At 36.9% G+C, this 13,027-nt stretch overlaps 2 long non-coding RNA genes across 2 annotated transcripts in view; both read left to right on the top strand.

The window, feature by feature from the left end:
- Nucleotides 1–13,027, top strand: part of LOC103876703 — a 47,592-nt gene that overhangs the window by 21,907 nt on the left and 12,658 nt on the right. The gene's annotated exons all lie outside the window — the stretch shown is intronic.
- LOC103876704 lies at nucleotides 9,612–12,810 on the top strand. Its single transcript, XR_636044.3, has 2 exons — nucleotides 9,612–11,958; nucleotides 12,271–12,810. It is a non-coding gene; the product is annotated as an uncharacterized LOC103876704 (long non-coding RNA).

Here is a 13,027-nt window from a genome sequence, read left to right as displayed (position 1 = left end):
CAGGAGGAGAAGAGGTCTCTGGTGAATTTACATCAGGGCTGAAACACGATTAGGTATGCTGTTTAGAAAGATCATTTATGCAATGGTTTCTCGGATATATTTGGCGATATGAGACTCAGGGGGAGGGGGCAAGCTAGAAGGCTGTGGCTGATAATGTGTGAGCCATATGACTAGGGCCTGGACTTGGGCGGTGGCAGTGACATTGTTGCAATAAATAGAGAAAGCAAGTCTCAGGGGATTTTAGGTAGTAGGAGGTAGGGCATAATAATGAAACATAATGGTGAAAGAAGAGTAGGCAGTGGCAGGCAATGCTCAGAAGTATTGATGGATACATGGCAAGTTCAGAAAAAATTCAATTGATGCTGACAGTGATAGATGCCTAAGAGGAAGATGCATTAACATGGAGACAGAGAAACCTTAGTCTTCATCTATCACCACTTTAGGAGACATGAACCGTGTCCTGTATGTATGACTGCATTTCACTGTGGGAAGGCAAACACAACTGCTTTCCATGATGGGCATCTGGTCCTGGAGTTCTAGATTGAAAAAAGGTTAGTTTTAGCTCCTAGACTATTGGCTTGGCCACCACACATTGAATCTCATAAGTACAGTTATTATGTCTTGTTCATCCCTTTACATTCATGCTGGTCATGTTCTTGATATATCAGATCTATTCAATAAATGTTTACTTAATGAATACATTAAGTATGCTCTTAGACCTGCCGTACTGAACCAGGGATCTATTGACTCCATTATTGCACTAGAGTATGGTTTTTCTATAAAACTTGACATGTGTTTCAAAGTTATCTTTGAAAACTTGGTGACTCACCCTTATCTTCATGACTCATCTTCATTGTCCCTGTCAGACCTTCATACAAATGAATAAAATTTGCTTTGAGAGCCAGCACTTTCTCTCCTATGCTCATGTTATCTTTTCCCATATCCCAAGTTTTATTCCTTCTTGAAGGCTCTATTATAATAGTTTCTCTTGCTATACTTCATCCAGAGTCTTTGTCCTTCATTGCCATCTGTAGAGATGAATGATTGACAACATTTAAAAATGATACATTTTACTGACAAAGTTGGGATTTTCACCAATGTCTATGCCCAAAATAGAAGACATCTCTTTCTCCTCTAGGCATCCACGATACTTAATACTAGCCTCTGCTCCTTCCAAATGTTGAACTTCTCCAGGGCTGGAACTGAATCATGTTTATCACTTTAATCTTAGGGACTTGATAAATACATTCTTGCTGAATGAATAATTGAATTACAACCTGCAGCCAGCAGTTTGAGAGGTCATGTTTTGAGATCTGTGACCTTCCCTGGTCTCCTAGAGTCATATGACCTTGTCTCTGTCTTCATCATTTCTATCATCTCTGTTTCTCTTTCTCATATATATCTCTGAATATATATTTAAATTTTTATTATATTATTTAATCAATTTATACTTATAAAATTTGGCCTAATGCATATTTTCTCAACTATCTTCCTACACATCCGCCCTTGGATCATCTAAAAATAACGAATGTCCCTTTAACTTACGATGTGAAGAGGAGGGAGCACAGGGCCCAGAGTCCGGGGCCTGCGTGGTTGTCCTGGCCTGGAATGTCTCAGCTGTGTGGCCTTGGGCAAGTCATTTGGATGACCGGTTATGGCAGTGGTGGTTGTGAAGGCAGTCGTGATGATGGGACTTAAATTTCTGTCTGACTCCCAAGATAATTCCCGGGATTTGATAGGGGAATAATTCCTGAATGAGAAAAGATATTTCTTGAACGCTTCGGAGTCCCAGGACTTCCCCACCATGAGTTTATCTGAGCCCTGGGGCAACACCACGCCCAGATGTGAAATGCAAGCAAGTCTGGCACTGGGAGACGTCCAAATACTCTCGACTTCCGAGAATGTGGGTATTTGGTGGCAGGAGAGTTTGTCTTTGGAACATGAGATTCTTCTAGGTCTCCTCCTGTCCTGACCCCTGTGAATCTGAAAGACTGTGGAGTTTATTTTCAGTCCTGGGGCTTCTAAGTCCTGCTGTCCTGGTCAGGCTCAAATTCCACAGAACAATGAATCCATTTTGCAGCGTAGGAAAAGACCCACATACCCGGCCTTCATTTCACTACATGTGTTTCTGTTGGGATTGACCACAATCAGAATGTGCTGGACAAAGGGAGCCGGAGTCTTCCCGGCCTTTTATAAATGGTAGTGCAGCAGCTGCTCTTGGAAGGATCAACAACTTAACAATATCCAGCATGACAACTTCCAAAACCTCACGTGTGTGAGGAGCAGCGATGAGCAGGGAGGCAACAGACGTTAGTAGCCACAGCAGGAAGACCAGGTTGCAAGGGACAGGGGAATATGGTGGTGGGCGTGGAAGCCAGGACATCCTCACCCCTGGCTGCACAGCATCTCCATAGTGTGGGCGAAACCTGCAGAGGCGGGGCTCCTCTGCCGCAACAGCCCCAAGTCCTTCCCCTCTGTTCCTCTACATTCAGCCAAAGGATTTCTTGGGAAAAAATTCCACAGAGATAACCAGAGCAAAGTGTTAGTGGCAGAGGAATGCGATCAAGCTGTTCCTGTTCTCCTTCATTAAACGGTGCCTTACACTTGTTGGGACAATCCTCCAATAACAGACCTTTTGTAGCTAAAGCAATGAGGGAGATGAATGTATCTAGAGGCTCAAAGCGCCATTCATGGACGAAAAGGAGCTTCCTTGCCTGGAAAGACCTGATGTCCTTTTCATGTTTTCTTTAAGCTTTACCGTGTGCATCTTAGCACCAATCTAACTTATTTAGCACCAGATGAATCATGACATACCAATGCTGGGTGAAAATACACAAGATACTTAATATGTTATTTCCAAAGGAAAGGAGTTCACCAATATCTTTTGCTCCTTGCCCTCTGAACAAATATTTTATTGTTTTGTTTTTGCTTTCCTTTGTGTGGAGACTGGGGTCTTGCTATGTTGCCCAGGCTAGTCTCTAACTCCTGGGCTCAAGCTATCCTCCTGCTTCTGCCTCCTTAAGTGCTGGGATTATAGTCGTGAGCCACCCTGCACAGCCTGAACAAATATTTTCATTGAAGTCATGCACATTTCTGCAGATCTGATGTATTTCCAGGATATCACTTAGTCTTTTTGGACTCAAAGCCAGAACTGCAAATTCAGTCGGAAGGAGCCCTGGATTCATGGTCAGAATGCCAGAATTCTAGCTGTGTTTCTAATTTAGCCAGCAGTGTGACTTAGAGCAAAACATATAACCCCTGGCGGATTTTAAAAGCTAGATAATAGACTAGATAGTGTAAATGTCTTTTCACCTTTTAGAGTTTGTATGGCCCCATTAAAATTTGTGAAGTTTTATTGTTTGTCTATTTATTTGTTTTGTTTTTTAGAAAAGTTGCTAAAACTGCTGTGAGATTCTGGCTAAGAAAGTTTCATGAGTTTTACAGAAAAATGTGAATGGAAGACAGAACTAGGTACAAATTTGAATGGTAATCTAAATAAAAGGCATTTTTCATTTTAATGCTTTATTTATTAGTGTCATGGAGGGAATACAGGAAGAAAAAGCAAGCATTTAAATGTATATAAAATTCAGATTTTTCAAAAATATGAACTATATTACTAATAGCCAATCCTTGGAATTTTGGTGTGCTTGTATTCATCATCCACGTCTAAAATAATCCCTATTCAATCAATAAAACTCCAAATTACCAGTTTTAGTGTAAGTGAGTTTATTTTTATATAACTTTTTAAAAACCTGGGGATTTTTATCATATGCACAACTGGTACAAATGGTGACTTGAAAATGTTTGTAGATGTTTTCATTATTTTGAAAAGGAAAAACAAAACAAAACAAAAAAACTGAGAGTTGAATTTAGTAAAGGAAGATGAAAATTTTCTCCCAAGAACTACAATCAGAGAAGAGATTTTGAACCAATGGTTTTGGAAGAAATGAGGTGAAGAAGAAGACCAGAATCTGTGCACTTCTCTCTGGTTTTTGAGAAACGTGCCCATGGAAGTAATGTGATTTGGTACAAAGATATCACAGGCAGAAGAAGGCCATATCCCAGGAATAGGGTGGAGGTTTGAGAAATAACCCCCCAAGCTATGAAAAGTTTAAATCCTCACTTTTTAAGATCATTCTTACCATTTACAGCTGATTCTCTGCGTCTCTGGGATTATGGTAACAACTGGCATGTGTGATGAAGACATTAGAGAAATAGTTTTAAAACTATTGGTATTAGCTGGAGAACCAGTCAGATAACATATGAGTTAAAAACTATGTAAGTAGAGATATTGTTTACATCACCTCAAAACAAAGGGCAAAATGGGAATTGTGAAGAAAACTATTCTAAATAATTTTAATAAGCAAGACTATAAATGGAAATTAATAACATAATGCTCATCAATAATTTATTTAATTAATTAGGTAATTAAATATAAATAAATAAATATATATATATATTTTGTGTGTGTGTATATATATATATATATTTTTTGAGACAGTCTTGCTCTGTCACCCAGGCCTGGAATGCAGTGGAGCAATCTCAGCTCACTGCAGCCTCCGCCTCCCGGGTTCAAGTGATTCTCATGCCTCAGACTCCCGAGTAGCTGGGATTACAGGTGCGTGCCACCACACCTGGCTAATTTTTGTATTTTTAGTAGAGGTGAGATTTAGCCATTTTGGCCAGACTGCTCTTGAACTCCTGACCTCAGTTGATTGACCCGCCTTGGCCTCCCAAAGTGCTGGGATTACAGATGTGAGCCACAGTGCCAGGCTTATTTATTTTAGAGACAGGGTCTTGCCCCATCATCCAGGCTGCAGTGCAGTGGTGCAATCATAGCTCTCTGCAATCTCCAAATTCTGGGCTCAAGCAATCCCATCTGCCTCAGCCTCTCCAGCAGTTAGGACAACAGGCATGCACTACTAGGCAAAGCTAATTTTTTTTTCAATAGATACGGGATCTCACTATGTTGTTCAGGCTAATGTCAAACTCCTGGCCTCCCAAAGTGTTGAGCTAACAGATGTGCAAGCCACCACGCCCAGCCAATATTATTTTAAAAGTAATACAACTCCTCTGCTTTTATCTTTGTTTAGTACTACATCTTTATTGTTTCTGTAAACATAATAAAACATAATGGACTTATATAAGGTCACTCATACATTCTCCAACACTATTTTACAAAGAAAGTCTGCAAATTAATTTACTATGGAAATTTTGGCTAGACTAAATGAGGGACTGTTTCCATTCTGTCACCCTAAGGAGCATGGTTACTAACTGTAAGACCAGTAGATCTGCTATCTGACCAAGAGTCTCAAGAATAGTCATGATTTTATTTACGTATGTACTTAATTAGCTTGATTTCACCCTATTTTATTTTAACCAGTGTCATTAGGGAAAATGAGGTTGAAATTAAAGGCAATTTTTCTCTGAATACTTTTCTCTGAATAATTTTTGTATACAACTTTAATTGAATTATTTTTTTGCTGAAAATGGAATTAAAGTGTGTGACTTTTTATCATGAAAAAGTCAAAAAGATTAAAGAATTCAGCATATATATTACTGGAGATTAGATAAAACTGTACAGGGAAACTTTTATAAATAGCCTGAGTGAGAGAAGCAAAGGTGGCTCTTACAAACATCTGAAAGTAATAACTCAGACTCAAATATAAAAGTAAACAATAATACAGCCTTAGTGAGCCCCACCTCCCACTTTGGCTTGGAAATTGGTCCTCTAGGCTCTGTGCTTTATGAACCATTATCCTAAAACATATACTGTAAAAAGTAGTATCAGATTTAAATTCGCTACTATTAAAGCTATTGCCTGTTGTTAAAATGCTCCCAGCAGAAATTGGTAATATCCCTTTAAACTTGATTCACTGAATACTGAGATTGCTATGCTGATCTTCACTCAACAGTTTTCTAGCATTAAAACAAGTGTTTTGATAAACCTCTTAACAAATTCTTACTTTCTAATCGATGCATGTTAAAATGGTGGAAATTCCTTTTTTGATCAATGAAAGAAAGAATGACAATATGAGATCTTTTTAAAATTGCCATTTTGTATGAATCTGTTCAGTCATTCAATGAGTTTTCCAATGGAAAAGTGCATTTGAAAGCCAATCACTGAAGTTAAGGAATTTGCGAACCCTGTGATAGGTGCCATGTAAAACACAAAGATGAATATGAATCTAAAGAGCTTACCACCTACCGGGAAAAATCAAATGCCAGCCAAACATCGAGGCCCTATAAAATTTTAAATTACATAATTTAATTGAGGTTGGACTTCTGGCTATTGCAGAGTAATAAGATAGGCAAACCCTCTCCCCCGAAAGCAAGTGGGAACTAAATCAATTGTCAGAAACAATCATTTCAGAGCTCCGGAAATTTTCTAAATCAAAGTAACACATTCAGAAATGTTTCTTTATGAAAAACTGCTGTAACTTTGGGTAAGATAAACCGTATGATGTTCTACAAAAAAATTATAAATCAATTTGAAAGAACTGGAATCATGCAAAGTACGTTCTCTAAACAAAATGGAATACATTTGAAATCAACAAGAGAAAAAAAATTTGAGAATTTCCAAAGTTTTGGAAATAACACAACTCATTTCTAAGTAAGAAAAAGATAAATGAAGATACCAGAGAGAAAATTAGAAAGGAATTTTAACTGAATGAAACTAAAACAACATAAAATTATGGTTTGTAGCTGAAGCAATGTTCAGAAGAATATTTATAGCTTTACACACACACACACACATACACACACAAAGAAAGGTCTCAGATAAATAATCTAAGCTCTATATTAAGAAACTAGAAATGGAAGAACAAATTATATCCAAACATTGTATCAAGAATATCTAATAAAGGAACAGAGTGAAAATAAAATAGAACACAAAATAGAGAAAATTAATAAAACCAAGCATTGACTTTGAAAAATATTTTTTAAAATGATAAAACTTTAGCTAGACTGACTATGCAAAAAAGGAATATTTTAGTCAGTTTAAACTGCTACAACATGGTACTATAGACTGGTTGGCTTTAAAACAGGAGCATATTTCTCACAGTTGTGGAGGCTGCAAGTCCACTATCAGAGTCCCAGCAGGTGCTGTGAGAACTCTCTTCTGGGTTGAAGACGGCCAACTTCTCCCTATATTCGCTGGTGAAATGAGAGCTACACACTTCTCTGCCCTCTTCTTATAAGGGCACTTATTCCATTTATGAGGGCTCTACCCTCATGGCCTAATTATCTTTCAAAGATCCTACTTCTAAATACCATCGCGCTGAGGATGAGATTTCAACAAGGGAACTTTAGGGGAACACCGACATTCAGTCGATAACAGAGGATATCAACTTACCACTTTCAGGGATGAAAGAAGGGTCATCATTACACATACCGTAAAATATGTTAAGAAAATGTTGAGACACCTTGTTGACAAAAATATGACAACATATATTAAATGGAAAAAAAATTCCTAGAAAACCATCAATTACTGAAACTGACTCAAGAACTGATTTATAGAAGGATAAGAAGACAGATTTATTTTGAGAAGATTTACTAATTTGAAGAAGACTACTATAATGATTTATAAATAGAGAAGGAGAAAACACTTCCAACTCACTTTGTAAGGTCAGTATAACTCTGATACAAAATCCCCACAAAGACACTAAAAAAAATAAAAAATAATATACATCGATATCCCTCCTGAACATAAATGTAAAAATCCTCAAAAAATGGCCAGGCGCGGTGGCTCAAGCCTGTAATCCCAGCACTTTGGGAGGCCGAGGCTGGTGGATCACGAGGTCAGGAGACTGAGACTATCCTGGCTAACATGGTGAAACCCCGCCTCTACTAAAAAAATACAAAAAACTAGCCGGGCTGCAGGAAGGGAGCCTGTAGTCTCAGCCTACTTGCTGGGAGGCTGAGGCGTGGAGAATGGCGGAACCCGGGAGGCGGAGCTTGCAGTGAGAGATCACGCACTGCACTCCAGCCTGGGATACAGCGACCGCCCAAAAAAAAAAAAAAAAATCCTCAAAAAATTAGCAATCTAATTTCAGCAGTATGTAAAATGATTATAATTGAAGACCAAGTGAGATTTACCTCAGAAATACAAAGTTAGTTTAACATATAAAAGCTAATCAATGTAATACAAGTATTGATAGAATAAAGGGGGGGCTCACAATACATAATTATCTCAATAGATTCAGGAAACATTTGACAAAAGGTAGCACTTATTTATGATAAAACCTTTTTTTTTAATGTGGAATAGAAGCTAATGTTCTCTAAGTGGTACAGGGATATGGGAAAAACCTCTAGCTAATATCTTTCTTTACAGTGAAAGATTGAGTGCTTTCCATATAACATAAGGAATGCAGTGAATATTTCTTTTTTCACTACTCCTATTCAAGTTTTTACTAAGTTTCTAATAAAGGCACAAATTAAAGGAATCCAAATTGGAAAGGAAGAAAATTGGTTTTGCTTACAGACATGATAATACATGCAGAAAATCTTAAAGAATATACATTTTTAAAAGCTACCAGAACAAATAAATCATTTACTAATTTCATATGATACAAAATCAATATACTGTATTTATTTGTGGATGACTTGATAATGTTTGTAGAAAATTCTAAAGAATATCTTAGGCCGGGCGCGGTGGCTCACGCCTGTAATCACAGCACTTTGGGAGGCCGAGGTGGGCAGATCACAAGGTCAGGAGATCGAGACCATCCTGGCTAACAGGGTGAAACCCCATCTCTACTAAAAATACACACACACACACACAAATTAGCTGGGCGTGGTGGCGGGCGCCTGTAGTCCCAGCTACTCGGGAGGCTGAGGCAGGAGAATGGCGTGAACCGGAGAGGCAGAGCTTGCAGTGAGCTGAGATCGTGCCACTGCACTCCAGCCTGGGCAACAGAGAGCGAGCGAGACTCTGTCTCAAAAAAAACCAAAAAAACAAAACAAAACAAAAAATCTTAAAAACCCTACTAGAACAAATAGATGAGTTCAGAAATTTCACAGGATGCAAAATCAACAACAACAAAAAATATTATTTCTACATACTAACAACAAATAAAGAAATGAATTCTACTTAAACAATAACACAAATAATAAAATACTAAGAATTAATTTAATAAAATAAAAGAAGAGTTTTGCTGAAAACTACAAAATATTGCTAAGAAAAATCGAGAAGATGTAAATAAGGACTCAATAATTTTAGGATAGAAAATTTCCTTTAATTGATCTATAGATTCAAGGCAATCCCTGGCACAATCCTAGCAGGCTTTTTATGTCACCCACACTAAAGTGCAGTGTTTATTCACAGGTGCAATTATAGTGCACCACAGCCTTGAATTTCTGTGCTCAACTGATCCTCCTGCTTCAACCTTCCCAGTAGCTGAGACTACAGGTATATCTGGCCTAGCAGAATTTTTATGGAAAAACTGACAAAGTAATGTTATAATTTATGTAAAAATGCAAATTAGTATGAATTAAAAAATTGAAAAAAAATTAGGGAAGTTGCTCTCCCAAATTTTTAAATTTAATATCAAGCTACAGCATCAAGAAACACTGTGATACTGGTTTAAGGATAGACGTATACCCAAGGAATATAATAGGGAGGCTGGAAATAAGGTATCAAGGAAATCTAATTTGAAAAAGAATCATGCTTTCAACATATGATGCTGGACAATAAGATGTCTTAATAAAAAATATAGTCTTAGATCCTTAACTCACACCATATACAAGTATTATCTCAAAATGTGTCATATTTCTAAATGCTAAAACTAAAAATATAGAGTGTCTAGAAGAAAATAAAGAATGAAATCTTTGCAATTTTGGATAAAACAAACATGTCTTAGATATGATATTAAAAACAGCATTCATTAAACAAAAACTTGGTAAACGAATTTGATAAAAGTTTTGCAACTAACATGATCTTAAAATAAAAATTCATGGCACAGACAAGGAGAAAATATTTGCAAACCAAATATCTGATAAAAGACTTATATTCAGAATGTAACTCAACAATATGAAGTCAAGCAACTGAAGTAAAAAATAGGAAAGATTTTAATAAATATTTCATATCCCCTCTATATACATACTTATACATATTTAATATATACTTATGTATATAAACATGTATATATAAATATACACATATGATTACTAAGCACATGAAAATGCATTAGACTGCACTGTCATTAAAGAAGTGCTAATGAAAATCACGATGGTCTTTATTAGAGACCTACTAGAATGCTATACTAAAAAACCGGATACTAAGAGTTGAAGTGAATATAGAACAGTAGAATACTAAAAAATGCTAGACAGAAGGTAAAAGGGTCCAGAAACTTTGGTAAATTATTTATATATTAATATTTCTTAAAAAGTTAAACACATAATATATGACTCAGTAATTACAGTCCTAAATATCTGCCCAAGAGAAATAAATACAGGTGCACAGAATGACATAGAAGCATTATTCTTCCTAACTCCAAACTAGAAATAATGCAATTGTCTGTCAACTGATGAATGGATAAACACATGTGACCTGTATGTACATGAAATACAGAATACAGTCCAGGAATAAACATAAATGAACTACTCATATCTACTGCAACACAAATGGACCTCAAAAATATTATACTAAGTGAATGAAGTCAGATTTAAGACTATATAATGTGATCTCATTATATGAAATTTCTAAAAAAGCAACTCTAAAAACAGAAAGCAGATCAGTGATTTGGTAATGTAGGTGGGAGCTGACAGTACGAGGCAATTTTGGAGAGTATTGGAAATGTTCTAAAAATGCCCAGTGGTGATGGCTGCAGAAACCCATTAAATTATTAAAAATCAGTAAAAATTAAATATGTAGTTTCATATAATCATGCTTTGACACATTTTATACAGAAACATCCTTCTACTCACCTGTGTTTCCCTCATTAACTCTTATTCACCCTTCAGAACGAATCTCAATTTTTACATGATTTTCTAAGGTTTCCCAGACATTTCAGAGTTACTTGGTAATATCTATCTTTCTGTACCATGTTCATTTTATATACATATTTGACTCCCTCATTAGACGAGGGGCTATTGAGGAAAGATTCCTGGATATCTTATTTATCACAGCATTCTTGGTGTCTGACATATTGTTGGCATTTAAAGATATGCTACATAAATCAGACTATGATAGCTACAGAAATTCAGGTTAAATTAAAAACGAACTGAACATCCGTGAGTCATGTATTAAAATCAGGACTTTTAGACACATTTACTTATATAATTCTCACAAAAACCCCTTGAAGTAAGGATTTCCATCCTCATTTTGTAGATGGGAACACTGAGGATCGGAAAGATACGTAATATATCTGTTGGCAAATTACTATTATGGATTGTTAAGGGCACAGTTGAGCTTCTGGAGGCAGAGACCAGGGTCTGCAAATTGCTTCCCTGCATATTAGTTACAGATTGGTCAAGGCATGTGAACTTCTCCCAGCCTCAGTTTCTTCATTTTTAAAATAATTGTCATATTACCATATAAAAGATGCATGTTATATATAACATCTTACAATGTTGTATATTCTATTTAAAATAGTCACTGCTTGCCAACAGTGTTGCTCAACAGCAGTTAGCTATTCCTGTCATCACTGCAGTCATTTCTTGTGTGCTTACTTACAGGTCTCTCTCTCCCCAGCACCTCCCTTAGTTTTGAGAAGAATGCAAAGAAGAAAGGAAGTGTGAGCCTCTCTTTTCCCATCGTTACCCTCCATTGTCCTCTTGACACCCTGCTTTTGCAGACAGAGAGTTTGAGATCCTCTCCCAGGAGCCAAGGAGAGGGGAACAGCCGGCTTCACATCATCTTTCTATTGAGCAAGATACAAAAAGCTGAAGCCAGAATGATAGAAAAGCAACAAAGAAAACACGGTCCTTACTCATTTCCCTTCCCACTTCAGAGCAAATGTGAGAAAAGATTTCATGCAATGCTTTAGAGAGGGGATGCCTCAGACAATTGGTCACCAGTGAGGAAGAACTGAAGCAAAACCTGCTGAGCTGTGAAGCTGACTTGCTTCTCAGGCAAAGCTGGGATGATGTATTGTCCTTCCTGACTTCTGACAAAAAGAAATATTTGGTGCTGGGGTTGAGCTAGGGATATGATAGATATCTTTAATTACATAATAATCAGAGATGAGCTAATTAGATATCACTTGATAACTAATCAGTTGCAACATTCATGTAACTGTTTCTCATTTCCTCCTCACATCAATTTAACAGATGGTGCCTGGTGTTCGAAGGGAGAACTTGTGGGCAGAGCAGGAAGCATAAGTATGGTTGAAAGATCAAATATTTGATTCAGGCATCAGGAGAAAGACTGTGATGCTGGGAAACACAAGTGATGTACTGTTGGATTTAATCTACTTGGAAAAAACCTAGGAAAACCAAAATATCGCCAACTAACACCTGAAATGTGTCAGCACCATCTGTCTCCAACATTAAACAAAACCCAGGAGATTCTGGGAGAAAGAAAATAGGAAATTTAATGATGAACTTAACCTGAGTAACTTGATAAGTGTTACCTTTGTGGTTAGCCATTCACCAGCAAGTCCCTAAAATGATCTGAAACCTAAAGAGTGTATCACCCATGAAAGCATTTGCTCTCTCTGGGCATGGCTACCCAGCACATATGTTAGTCAACTTTCTTTCCCTTGCAGAGCCCCTTGGAAAACTAGTTTTAATCATTAACTCAGCTCCACTTCTTCCCTTTCCTGAGGGTCATCTTTTCTTTGAGCAATTAAAACTTGTAAGACACCAAAATTTAGCTGTGAATATGCACTTAACAATATTGAAACTCTCTTTCACATTCACTGACCCGCTGCAATTTACCACACACTATACTAGGCACTGGGTATAAAAAATAAGCCATACTATAATATGCCATTGTGGTATTTCTTTAGAAATGCTACAATTTTATAAATTAGTAAGGCCAAATAAATGCTTTGTGGAACATAATTGTAAATTGGCATAAGGTGCC

This window comes from Papio anubis, chromosome 14 (genome assembly GCF_008728515.1).
Source record: "Papio anubis isolate 15944 chromosome 14, Panubis1.0, whole genome shotgun sequence".
Classification (NCBI taxonomy): domain Eukaryota; kingdom Metazoa; phylum Chordata; class Mammalia; order Primates; family Cercopithecidae; genus Papio; species Papio anubis.
This window is presented reverse-complemented; position numbering and strand designations above follow the sequence as displayed.